Source organism: Juglans regia, chromosome 14 (genome assembly GCF_001411555.2).
Source record: "Juglans regia cultivar Chandler chromosome 14, Walnut 2.0, whole genome shotgun sequence".
NCBI lineage: Eukaryota > Viridiplantae > Streptophyta > Magnoliopsida > Fagales > Juglandaceae > Juglans > Juglans regia.
Genome location: NC_049914.1, coordinates 4,263,040 through 4,276,364, shown reverse-complemented (window position 1 = coordinate 4,276,364; position 13,325 = coordinate 4,263,040). Strand labels below are relative to the sequence as shown.

General features: G+C 34.1%; 1 pseudogene; it reads left to right on the top strand.

Moving 5' to 3' along the window:
• Window positions 1-4,985: 4,985 nt before the first annotated feature.
• Window positions 4,986-10,097, top strand: LOC118344513 (annotated as a pseudogene).
• Window positions 10,098-13,325: the final 3,228 nt, after the last annotated feature.

The following is a 13,325-nucleotide window of genomic DNA, read 5'->3' as shown; positions in this document are numbered from 1 at the left end:
AATTATTATCTGATTTTTAATAATTAGAAAATTATTTATTATCATATTTTTATATTAATAGGATGATGATAAATAATATTTTTGTTCGTGGGATATGATTTTGAGAATGGCATATGATAGAGAATTAAATAAGAGTGTCATTTAAGCAATATGTTCTTGATTACTTTGGATATTCTTTCTAATTAGCATACTTCATTTTCCACTAGACAGAATTATTGGTTTTTTTTTTTTTTTTTAATCTGGGACTGGAGTTTCGAATTTTAGACTTTTATTTTGAAAGTTCAAAGCCGAGGATTATGCCAACCAGGCCACAGACCTTTGACAATTATTGGCTTTTATATCTACACTATTGTAGTTTTTTTTTTTAACACAATGGGGGAGTGAGTTACTCATGTTTTACATTTGAAGAAAGAGTCGGGCTACTCTGCCGTCCAGAGTAGTTTGCTCACTTTGACCGCTAGTTACTTTTCTATTTTTTTTTCATTTTTCTTTTCACATTTTTTTAATATATTTAAAAAATAAAAAAATATATTAATACACTTAAAATCACTTTCTTAATCAATAAATAAAAAAAATGGAGCCGTCTGCCATCAGATTCTTGACTGCACTCTTGTAACTTTGAACTATTGTATGAAATTATAATATTATATTAGAGATCATGATATTCATTTTATTTTATTAATTTATTGTAATTAAGATGGTAGTAAATTATGTCTTTATTATATTAAATGAGATGAGATATGGAATGGACAATAATAAGGCTTCGTTTGGATCTCAAACTCATCTCAATTCATCTCAATTCATCATTACAATTTTTTTAAATCTCAATACAAAATATAATAAATAATTTAATTTTTTCAAATTTCAAAATAATAATATTATTAAAAAATAATATTCTAATAATATTTTATCATCTCAACTTAACTCAATTCAACATCTAAACACAACCTAAATATTGTGGGAAATTGAAATAATAGCTTTATTGTGGGGAATTGAAATACTTACTGTGGAGGCACTCAAAACATATTTATTTACAGAGATGTGGTCAGAGTCGGTCAGATCAACACCTTAACAACACGTTATCCTTTCTTTGAAATGGTCAAAGTTGATCTCCTTCTCCTCCAAATAATGATGCAATAGAATAATCAAGCTTTGTCCATACCCTTTTGCCTTGAGCATTATTTTGTAGATGCACATAAAACGTGTTTTAAGTGCAATTGTTCTTACCTTCCATCAACTTTGATTCTCTTGAATTGAAGACTTGTTTATACATACATGCACATATGTATAAACACGTCTTCCATCCAAGAGAATTGAAGTTGATATATATCTGCCTATTACTTAAATGCGCCTATAACGTTATTGTTCATTACTATTCATCGTGAATAGTAAATCTAAATCAGCCGTTTTTTTTTTCATATCTTATTACTGTTCATCGACAGTATGATGAACATTAATGAACAGTAAAGATTTTTTTTTGTTTTTTGTTTTTGTCTGTGTGAATGCCAATGTGCGACGTAATACCACAATCGTGCGTAGGGAATGAGAAAGAGGAAGAAAGAAAAAGTGGAAAAAATATTGATTTTTGAGTTTTAAATGATCAATAAAGAAGCTGTTTTTTTTTCTTCGCATGTTTTTTTCGCATATCCTATTACTGTTTATTATATCATACACTAAAAATCAATTTTAATTTATAAAATACTAATTTTTTATCATTAAATAAATGATAAAATTTTACTGTACATTTTTAAGAGAAAAAAACTATCTAATTAATTTGAATTTTTAATATAATTTAAATTTCATAATAAATGATGAACATAAATAAATAATAATTTTATTCTTATACATTAGACTATTTTAATATTTGAAATTACACTTTATTTTTTTCTTCAATTTGACAGATGTGGCAAACTTGCTTTTTTTTATCAATTAAAAAATCTTACGCCATACAGGATTTTATACAAGTACCACTAATTTCAAAATAACCAAGCCATTTATAAAATACTAATATTTCATCATTAAATAAATAATGAAATTTTGTTAAATATTTTTAAAAAAGTATAACTATATAAATAATTAGAGTTTTAACATAATTTAAATATGATAATATTCTTAATTAACTAAAGAGAACTGCTACAACTAATAAAAAAGTAACCTGAAAATATGTCATGAATATGTATTTCATTTTTTTATTTTTCTTTTCTTTTTTTCATGTATTTTTTTAATCATCATAAACATTTTTAAAAAAATAAAAAATTTACAACATCATTGGGTCAGGAGGGAATTGACAATCTATTTCTTCCCAAACAAAATTATTGAGTTCGAGGAAGAGATTAATAGATTCTTAGGTTTTCAGAAACTTTTATATATTTTTTAAAATATTATTTAAATATAAAATATTTTTTAATTTGTTAATCTAATCATTACAATTTTCTTAAATATAAATTTTTTAAATTTTAAAACAAAAACTACATTAAAAAATTATATTCCAATAATATTTTAACTTTTATAATATTTTTATTTTAATTTTTTTTTCTGTCATTTTCTAAAATCAAATAAAACATCTTAATCCAAATAATTTTATATATTACTATTCATAAACCATATCACTACTATTAATACATCGATCCAAATCATATCTAAGGATATGATGTCTACGTGTGTTGTTTTTTGAAGGACGAGGCTGCTGTTGGTACATTAAAATTTTTAAGATTTAAATCCAACCCTTCATTTTACCACTTCTCATTTTTTTTCTTCGGTTGGATTGTTTCGATTTATGCAGTGAAGTACTATCACTATCACAAAAATTCTCTACATCTCTTTTCACTTGTTAGGTGCAGAAATTAAATTCATAAAAAATTCTCTATATACTACTTATTTTACTAATGATTACGTTTTTTTTTTTAACCCAAAACATATTTATATTTTACAAAATAAGTTATTTTTCAACCGGGCAAATGTGCCTCGCACATTGCCCAACCGCTAGTGTGTATATATATATATATATATATATGGCATTGCTATTTTTCATTTAGACGATTTTATAATTATGCAATTTGAATAAAATGTCACTTGAAATATGACACATCAATTGATATAATTGAGAACGATGAGATTTAGAATAAAGAATAATATTTTTCATTTTCGAAATTTTCTATGGAACTATATGGTAGACATTATGGTTCCGTTTAGATATTAAAATCGTCTTTATTGATTTATGAATAGTAGTGAATAATAATAAAGTAGTCTGAAAATATCTTAGAACAATTGTATTCCTAAACAATGGTTGTCTCATTTAATCATATAAAAATGTAATTTATTTTTCCTTTAATTAGTGTATTAGGTTAATTATCTAAGTACTTTTTGTCTTATGTACGTGGGAAAGATACGAATCATTTATTAAAGAAAGCTAAACGATTCTTCCCTATCATTAATTCAAAAATAAAAGATCCTCTTCATTGAAAAACCCATTATTATTTGTTCAAATAAAAGATAAATAACTTATTCTACGTGCATTCGAATCACGCACCAATCTAATTAGTAAACCTAACCCATTATGTAGTCACGAGATTATTTCACTATATTTTAAATGCTAGTTGATAAAATAAAAAAAATAACATGACAAAACATTTTATAGATATTTTTATGAAAAAATAATTTATACAAATAAAAGCGAGCGCATTACCTTTTTAATAATAGTCAAATTTAGAATAAATATGAAAAATTTCATTCATATATTTCAAATAAATGCTTCAGACTTGTACACTCTAAAACTGTATTTAACATTAGTCATATTTATGAAGTCGGTAAGCCCTTTGCCATGTTTTTGATTATATCAAAACCTAATCATGTTCAATAAGTGGAATGCATATCAGGTGTGTGTTGTGCGTTTTAAGTCCAAATAATTCATGTTTTTTCTAATGGGATATAAACAATTGTATCATAATGCATACAAGCAAAAGTCACTAATAGTTTCAAAAAGAGGGGTAATTATACTAATAAAAAATAACAAGAATTCACTAAAATTGCGATAATTTGGGTCATCTCGTACCTATATATATATGAGTAATGCTATATACAGTCGTGAATATACAAGCGCGGTACAGTCGCTTTGAAAAATATTGTGGTCTATTATTAAAAAATTAATTTCTTTTCATGTGGATCTCGTATTTATTCACTTTTTTTAAAATAATTATACAGTACTTGCGCACTCACAACTGTAACTATTATTTTTCTATATATATATATATAAAGTTATAAATACACAAAAAATCTTTGTATGTAAACCATAATATGGCATTTTGAAACTGAGAAAAAATATCCTTCTGTTTTAATATCCTTAATTACATAAGATGCCATCACTTTGTCACTTTTCGATGGGGATGAACCTTGATGGAATCAAAACTCTATATATGTTTAACTTAAAGCCAAAATAAAAAACTGAGATTTTATTAAATGCTAGCTAGTGTTTAAATAAGTCTTTATCCATCTTATTCAATCTAAAAAATATGAGTTTTGCTATTTTCGTCACCCAAGTGTATATTCTTGTAATATTATTGACTTGATAAATATGTATATGCCTATCATATCAATTACAAAAATGATTGGTTTGATTGTTTGTCGTGTCGATAATGGATGTTTCAAGTAGAATTTCTTAAAAAATATTTATCAAATATTGTATTTTCTTTAACAGAAGAGGACAACATCTCTTTTTCTTTATTAATCAATAAAAATCCACAAATGAAACAAATACTAGCATCTCCAGCTAAATATTTAACTAGGCCGATCTTTTCCTATTCGTCCTGGGTTTGCTGCTTGTCTTAAATTTCTGTTGTTGTTGTAAACTTTCGTGGCAATTGGTCGAATCACCTCGAGCTATTTACTTATCGAAAATAGAATGAAAAAACGAAATAACCTTTCTGGTATTTCATGACTTTGGTGATCGTTAACTCTGTGCTGTTCAAGAGGCCTCAAATTGTCAGATCATGGCCTCTGAGCGTCCCCTTTTGATCCCATATCCGAGAATTCCAAATTCCCGAGACATATATACTGCACTTGTCTTGTTAGATCTAGCTAAACCAAATTCTGGCCGCCCAGGTTCTTTTTCCGAGATGGAATCGAAAAACCCATTTGAGAGTTCCTCTAATGTGGAACCAAATTTCAATTCCTCATCCCAACGAAGTGTTTTTTCCATTCAGTCCAAGTCGGCGGGGAATTCTATCAGGGAAGTGAGTTTTGGTGATTTGGGGTCGAAGCCCGTGAGATATGGGTCCAGAGGGGCTGATTCCGAGCTGCTTAGCATGTCCCAGAAGCAAATCAGTGATGAGGATGCGAGGTTGATTTATATAAAGGGTGATGCTACAGCCCCCGCTGGGGGCTCCCGCTGGGAGCTCCGCTGGGGGCTGTAGGTTATTTTATATATTTTTTATTTAAATAATTTTTTATCTAAATTTTTTAACATTTTTTAATATTTTAAAAAAATAATAAATTTAAAATATTATTAAGAAAATATTTTTTTAATCAAAAAGTAAAAAAATATATATTTTCTTAATTACGAAGTAAAATAAAAAATATTTTTTTATAATTTTTTATTTTACTTCATGATTAAGAAAATATTTTTAATAATATTATGATTTTTTTAAATATTTAAAATGGACATGCTACAGCTTCGTTGGGGTTCCTGCTGGGCTTAATATGTACTCTTTTATGTGTATTTTTTTAATTTATTTTTTATATAGATTTTTTTTACACTTTTAAAAAATAAAATAAATTTAAAATATCATTTAAAAACACTTTCTTAATCAGAAAGTAAAAAAAAATTATTAAAAAATACTTCCTTAATCACGAAGTAAAATAAATATTATTTTTTATTCTATTTCTTGATTAAAAAAATATTTTTAATAATATTATAATTTTTATTTTATTTTTTAAAATATTTAAAATTATTAATAATATTTATATTAAAAAAACTAAAATAAATAGATAAAAAAATGTTACATGCCCAGTGGGAGCTCCCAGCGGGAGCCCCCAGCGGGGCATGTAGCATTTTCCTTATATAAATGATCCTGCGAAGACAAATGAGAGGTATGAGTTTGCGGGAAACTCTTAAGAACTGCAAAGGATTCGATTATTTCATTTTTGCCATGAAATTTGTTTGAACAATTTCATAGATATTTTCTTGTAATTGTTGTGCTGAATCAGCTCCCACAGCTGGCCGTTTTTGGCCGGGGAGTTTCAATTTTGCTGTTAGCCTTAGTGATATCAACCTGCAAGAATGAAATCTCTTAAATTCACAATTAATTTAAAAATTCATCCAAGAAAGCTAAAATCAAGTCAATAGATGGAGAATCTAGACCCGATAAAAACTCGTTTCAAGAATCTAGATTATATTAAAATCTAGACCCGTTGAAGAACCCGTCTCAAGAACCCAGATTACAAGGAGGAAAGCCACAGATATTGTGATTTACCTTTAATAAGTACAAAAGTTCAATCAAGAATAAGAAGAGTAAAACTTAACTCACAATGAATAAATTCATTAAATTTTATAAACTTGTTAAAATGAGGCTACAAAGAGTATTTAAACCAAAACCTAATTAAAATCTTAGCCAAAATAATGCCCTATCTTCCAAAAATACATCTGAGTGAACAGTGTCGCAGCTGCAGTACAACACTACAGTAACTCGGCTACAGTAACATTTTGAAACCCTAGTTCCTAAAAAATAACTTTTCAAATAAGCCATTGGCCAAAATACAAAGCCTGTACAAAATCCATAATTCATAAGAAATAAGACGTATGGGGACCAAACGTCTTCAAACCCAATTATTCTAGACTAATTCCTATAACTAATAACATAAGCTCATTTAATGAAATAAACAAGTCCAAGACCTTTAATCACATAATCATAATAATAGGCCCTAGTTTATGTTAAGCTCTTCCATAGCTTGTATCACATGGATGGTCACTAGATTTCATTCTCTAAAGCCCATCTTGAATATTCGGCTCTTGCTAGACTCGTCTCAAGTGGATTGCACCAATCCTTGCATTGCTTCATTGATCTTCTTGGCTCTTGACCTTGTAATTGACCCATCTGAAACTTGCAAAACATCTTTAAGATTAGGTCCATCTTGGTGCCCATCACTTTGTGCTGTTAGTTACAGCTGTGAAGGATGCACATGAGGACTATAGGTGGCACCGGTTAGACCGAATTGAGAACAACATGTTGGCATCAGTTTTGGTTAATGATCAGTTCCAACCAAAAAAATGGAAGGACCTCCAAGTTGGTGAAATGATCAGAAGTCAAGCAAAGGAAACACTTCCTTGTGATATGGTGCTGCTCTTGACTAGCGACCCAACTGGGGTCGCATATGTGCAGACGATTACTTTGGATGGGGAGTCAAATTTGAAAACTCGCTATGCGAAACAAGAGACCCTCTTGAAGATGCCTAATGAAGGAAAAGTTAGTGGGTTGATCAAGTGTGAAAACCAAATAGGAATATCTATGGGTTTCATGCAAACATGGAAATTGATGGAAAAAAGCTGTCACTTGGACCCTCCAATATTGTCCTTCGAGGCTGTCAGCTGAAGAATACTAATTGGGCAATTGGGGTTATAGTGTATGCTGGTCGTGACACCAAAGCCATGCTCAACAACTCAGGAGCTCCATCTAAGAGGAGTCGGCTTGAGACCCATATGAACTCCGAGATCATCATACTTTCTATGTTTCTTGTTGCTCTATGCGTGGTTGTTTCTATCTGTGCCCTCATTTGGTTGCTGAACCACAGGGAAGAGTTGGATTACTTGCCTTATTATAGAAAACAAGACTTCTCCAAGGGAGGACGGAAAGACTTTAACTATTACGAGTGGGGAATGGAGACGTTATTCGCATTCCTCATGCCAGTTATTGTTTTCCAGATCATGATCCCCATTTCTCTGTACATTTCCATGGAGCTTGTTCGGGTTGGTTAGGCTTACTTCATGATCGGAGATACCCAAATGTATGATGAGGCATTGCATTCGAGATTTCAGCGCAGAACATTGAATATAAACGAAGATTTAGGGTAAGTAAAGTATGTATTCTCAGATAAAACTGGCATGCTTACAGAGAACAAGATGGAATTCCAATGAGCAAGCGTACGGGGAGAAGATTATAGTTGTGGGAATTCAAAAATTGAGCAAGTAGGATACTTTGTTCAAGGTAATACCATTTTGTTATCTTGTAATATAATCTATAATGTTTCTGAATTTGTTTTTACTTGGCATAACGTTTTCATCTTATGTTGCCTTACTTGGTATCAGTGGAGGGGAAAGTTCTAAGGCCAAAAATGAAGGTAAAGCCTGACTCGGAGCTTTTACAAATATCAAAGTGCGGAAATGGCACAAAGGAAGGTAAACATGTCGGTGATTTCTTCCTTGCGTTGGCAGCTTGCAATACAATAGTGCCTCTGCTTGTCGACACATCTGATCCTAGTGTGAAGATAATAAATTACCAAGGGGAGTCTCCAGATGAACAAGCATTGGTGTATGCTTCTGCCACCTATGGTTTTATGCTTATAGAACGAACCTCTAGCCATATAGTTATTGATATTCAAGGAGAGAGGCAAAGGTAATTAGACGTGCTATTGTTCATTTTCCCCTTCCTCTGCATCACCACTTCTCTATCTAACTAGGACTATTACGAATTTATGATGACCACACCATTGTTAGAACAACTTTGACAGAGTGGCTACAACTGTTCTTGCTGGATTTGTTTTTTACTAGTAGAAGGAAATTTTGGTTAGTCTATAGTGGTTTCAGAATTCTTAGAACTCTCTCTCCCTCTCTCTCCCCCTCTATCCATATCCCTATCCCTATCCCTGTACGTTCTTTTCAGATTCAGTAACAATTGACATTCAATTATTTTTCCTTTGTCATAATCAATCAATATACAAACAGAAGTAATAGGTGGCTTGTAATGGTTTGAATAATTTTGAGTTAATTTATACTTAATAGTTTTAAAGTATCAGTTACGAAACTGTTGGGTAATGTAGTTGCAGTGGGTCGAGTAGTCATACTTGATTACTCCAAATGACTACCTATCATCTTTATATGTGGCTTCTTTCAAAAGATGTGAGCTTTAGAATCTCTTCTTATTGATGAATTCCCTCATAATTGGCATTGCAGGTTTGATGTAATGGGTTTGCATGAGTTTGATAGTGACCAAAAGAGGATGTTAGTAATATTGGGGTGCCCTGACAAGACTGTGAGAGTCTTTGTAAAAGGTGCTGACTCAACCATGTTCAGCGTGGTGGATAAATATTTGAACACGAGCATAATACGGGCAACTGAAGCCCATCTTCAAACTTATTCCTCACTTGGTTTGAGAACCCTTGTTGTTAGGATGCGGGAACTGTGTGCTTCAGAATTTGAACAATGACACTCTTCCTTTGAGGCTGCAAGCACTGCTTTAATTGGTAGAGCGGCTCTGCTTCGAAAGGTTGCTAGCAGTGTTGAAAACAATCTATGCATACTAGGTGCCTCTGGTATTGAAGATAAACTGCAACAAGGGGTGCCAGAAGCTATAGAATCTCTGAGAACCTCAGGTATCAAAGTATGGGTTTTGACAGGGGACAAGCAAGAAACTGCCATATCAATTGGCTACTCCTCTAAGCTCCTGACAAGCAAGATGACCCAGATAATAATTAATAGCAGTTCTAAAGAGTCATGTAGAAGGAGTTTGGAAGATGCCATTGTCATGTCATTGCTGGGGTTGCAGGTGATGTTGGAGGAAGTTCTGAAGCTGGTTCAACTCCAGTGGCCTTGATTACTGATGGTACCAGCCTTGTTTATGTTCTTGATAGCGAACTCGAAGAACATGTAAGTGCTTGTAAGCTAATGGCTCTCTCTCTCTCTCTCTCTCTCTCCCCCTCGCCCTCCCCCTCCCCCTCCCCTTCCTAGTGCTTGTTGATGTCTTATTATGCTAATGTAGCTCATGCATCTTGAGTTGCAGCTCTTCCAATTGGCCAGTAGATGTTCCGTGGTGCTATGTAGTCGAGTGGCTCCATTTCAAAAAGCTGGAATTATTGTCTTTTGTTTCTCCACTCTCCACCTTTTGCAATAGTAGTTTCACTTCAGGATTCCTTTCGCTCTTCTGTTTCACTTCTTCCAGCAAGTTCCAAGTGGGAACTGAAATAATGGAGAGTACTATAGGACTCTCATCTTCATCCCTCCTAGATAGGACATCTGCTGCCCTATTCTCAGACCCTCTTTTGTACTCCACCAGGAAATCATAACCTAGAAGTTTGCTGATCCACTTTTGTTGCATAGTAGTGCCGACCTTCTGGTCTAATAAAAACTTCAAACTCTGATGGTCTGTCTTCACAACGAAGAGGTAATGCCTCTATCGTTGTACTGCAGAAACCAGTGCAAAGAGCTCATTCTCATAGGTTGACATATCCAAGGCTCTACCCTTCAGAGTCTGGCTATAAAATGCAATGGGATGTCCCTTTTGCATAAGAATTGCCCCCACAACCTTCCCTGAAGCATCACATTCAATTTCGAATGGGAATGAAAAATTAGGAAGGGCTAGAATTGGAGGTTTAGTCACTGCCTCCTTGAGTGCGTGGAATGCTGTTTCTGCAGTAGCTGTCCACTTAAACCCATATTTTTTTAGCAACTTTGTAAGGGGGGTAGCTACTCCTCCATACCCTTGGATGAACCTTCTGTAATATCTACTTAGCCCCAAAAAGCCTCTTAAGGACCTCACAGTAGTCGGTATGGGGCCATGGGCCATTCCCCCATGGCCTTAAGCTTCTTAGGATCTGCTTAACTCCTTGAGCTGAGATTAAATGCCTTAGGTAAGCCATTTCTGAGCAACCAAACATGCACTTGGAGCCTTTTGCAAAGAGTTGATGTTGTCTGAGTATCTGCAGTGTAATCTCCAAATGCTGCCCATGCTCCTCCTCATTTTTACTGTAGATCAAAATGTCATAAAAAAACACAAGTATGAAATGTCTTAGAAAGGGTTTAAAAATTTGGTTCATCAATCTTTGGAAAGTTGATGGAGCATTAGTGAAGCCAAAAGACATGACTAAAAATTCATAGTGGCCTTCGTGGGTACGAAAGGCTGTCTTTGGAATATCTTCAACTTTGACCCTTATCTGGTGATAACCCAATCGAAAATCCAACTTAGAGAAAATAGTAGAACCACAAAGTTCATCCAAAAGTTCTTCCACCACTGGTATGGGGTATCGGTCCTTCACTGTGACCTTGTTTAAGGCCCATAATTCATACAAAGGCGCCAAGACCCATCAGCCTTCCTAACCAACAACACTGGTGAGGAATATGGGCTTTGACTTGGCTGAATAACCCTTGTACCCAGTAGCTCCTTCACTATCTTTTCTATTTTGTCTTTTTGGTAGTAGAGATGCCTATAGGGTCTTAATGAAATTGGGCTTGTTCTAGGAAGTAGGGGAATGGAATGGTCATGGGACTTTTGTGGTGGAAGCTCTCTGGGTTCAGCAAAAATATCTGAGAACTGGTTGATTATTTTTAAAAGGAAAGTTGGGGTTTCTAGCTCAGGCTCTAAATATTGCAATAATACCCCTTTGCTGCCCATGCTGCTAGGGTTAGGTAAACTGCCCTCTTCCACCAATTTAGAGTTGGTCAGGCCTCTAAGTAGCACTTGTCGCCCTGCCACTGAAAATTGCATTTTTAGCTATTTGAAATTCCACAAGATAGACCCCAAGGTTTGGAGCCAAACCACTCCTAAGACCATATCACATTCCGCCAACAACAACACATAGGCTTCACCCAAAAATGGAACATTTTGAATTACCAGTGATATGTCTTTCACTTTCCCCACACTAGAGACTAATTCCCCATTCGCCACTTTAACCTGGATTGTTTCCTCCCTATTGACTCGCAACCTGGTCTTATGGACTATTGTTGGGTCAACTAAGTTATGGGTGCTACCAAAGTCAATGAGAATGACTATCCAGCAGTCTCCAATTTTTCCTTTGACTCTCATGGGCTTAGTGTTGATTGAACCAGTGATAGCATGGAGTGATAGTTTTGGACCCCCTTTTGTTTTAATCACTTCCACCAGCCTCTATTCAGGCTCATTTTCCTTCTCAAGCAAATCCCCCATCACAGCCCCTTCCTCATCAGGCACCTCACAAATCTCTTCAATCAAATATAATCAAGGCTTTTGACACTTATGCCTCGGTGTCCATCTTGCCTCATAGTAATAGCACAGACCCTTATCCCTACTGTCCTTGATTTGTGTTTAGCTAATTTTTTGTACTGGTAAGGTGAGTTTTGGATAGGTTTTCTGGTTCTCAGGTTGTGGTTGTGGTTGGCTAATTCTGGGTAGGGTGGTTTCAGTAGAATAGGAAGTGAATGGTTTATGGATTCTTCTAGTGAGGGACAAGTTTTCCTCTTGGAATTTGGCCAAACTGTAGGCTGAAATAAGGAATGTAGGATTGAACATGCGTACTGGAAGACGAATGTCATCCCTAAGCCCACTCAAAACAACTTAGTTTATAGTTATCGGATAGACCCCTCAGCCAATTAGAGAGGGACTCAAATTGAGTTTTGTAGTCCTCTATTGAACCAAATTGCCTAAGCCTGGTTAAGGCCTCCATAAGATCATCATAACAACTTGGACCAAACCTAATAAGTAAGGCTTTCACAAACCACTCCCAATCAACCAACTGCCCAGTCTCATGCATCTCCTGGAACCACACCAATGCCCTACCCTACATATGAAATGATCCTAACCTTAACTTGTGTTGTGGCAGAGTATTTTGAAACTTAAAAAACTGATGTACCTTGTACAGCCAGCCCGTGGGATCATCACCAGTAAACATAGGGAAGTCAAGTCGTACCAAACGGGTTTGCACTTCTCCCATCTGAACTAGTTGGAGGTCCTGCTGCCCCTTTGGTGCATGTGAAGATTTAACTTCCTCCTGATGCTTCTTCTGCAACTCCACAGTGAGCAAGGAAAGTTGTCTCTTCAAGGCCAGCATTTCTATCTCCAAGCTCTTGAACTGGGATTCAGAAGTTTTCTTTAGAGAGGTGAAACTCTCCTGCAGCTGTGACAGACGGGTGCCTTCTGCCATGAGTATACTTTTGTAAGAAGGGGATGGGGGTATCTCTGATACCAATTCTGTAACACCCCTTGGGGTAGAAGGATGAATAAGCTCACTCAGAGAATGACCATTCTCTCGAGAAGGGGAAATACTAGAAAACTTATGCATTCATTGATGTCCTTACAAGAGAAAACAACCATGTATATGGACAGAGTACGTAACAAACTCTGCGCACTCATGGAGAATATTCTCTGACA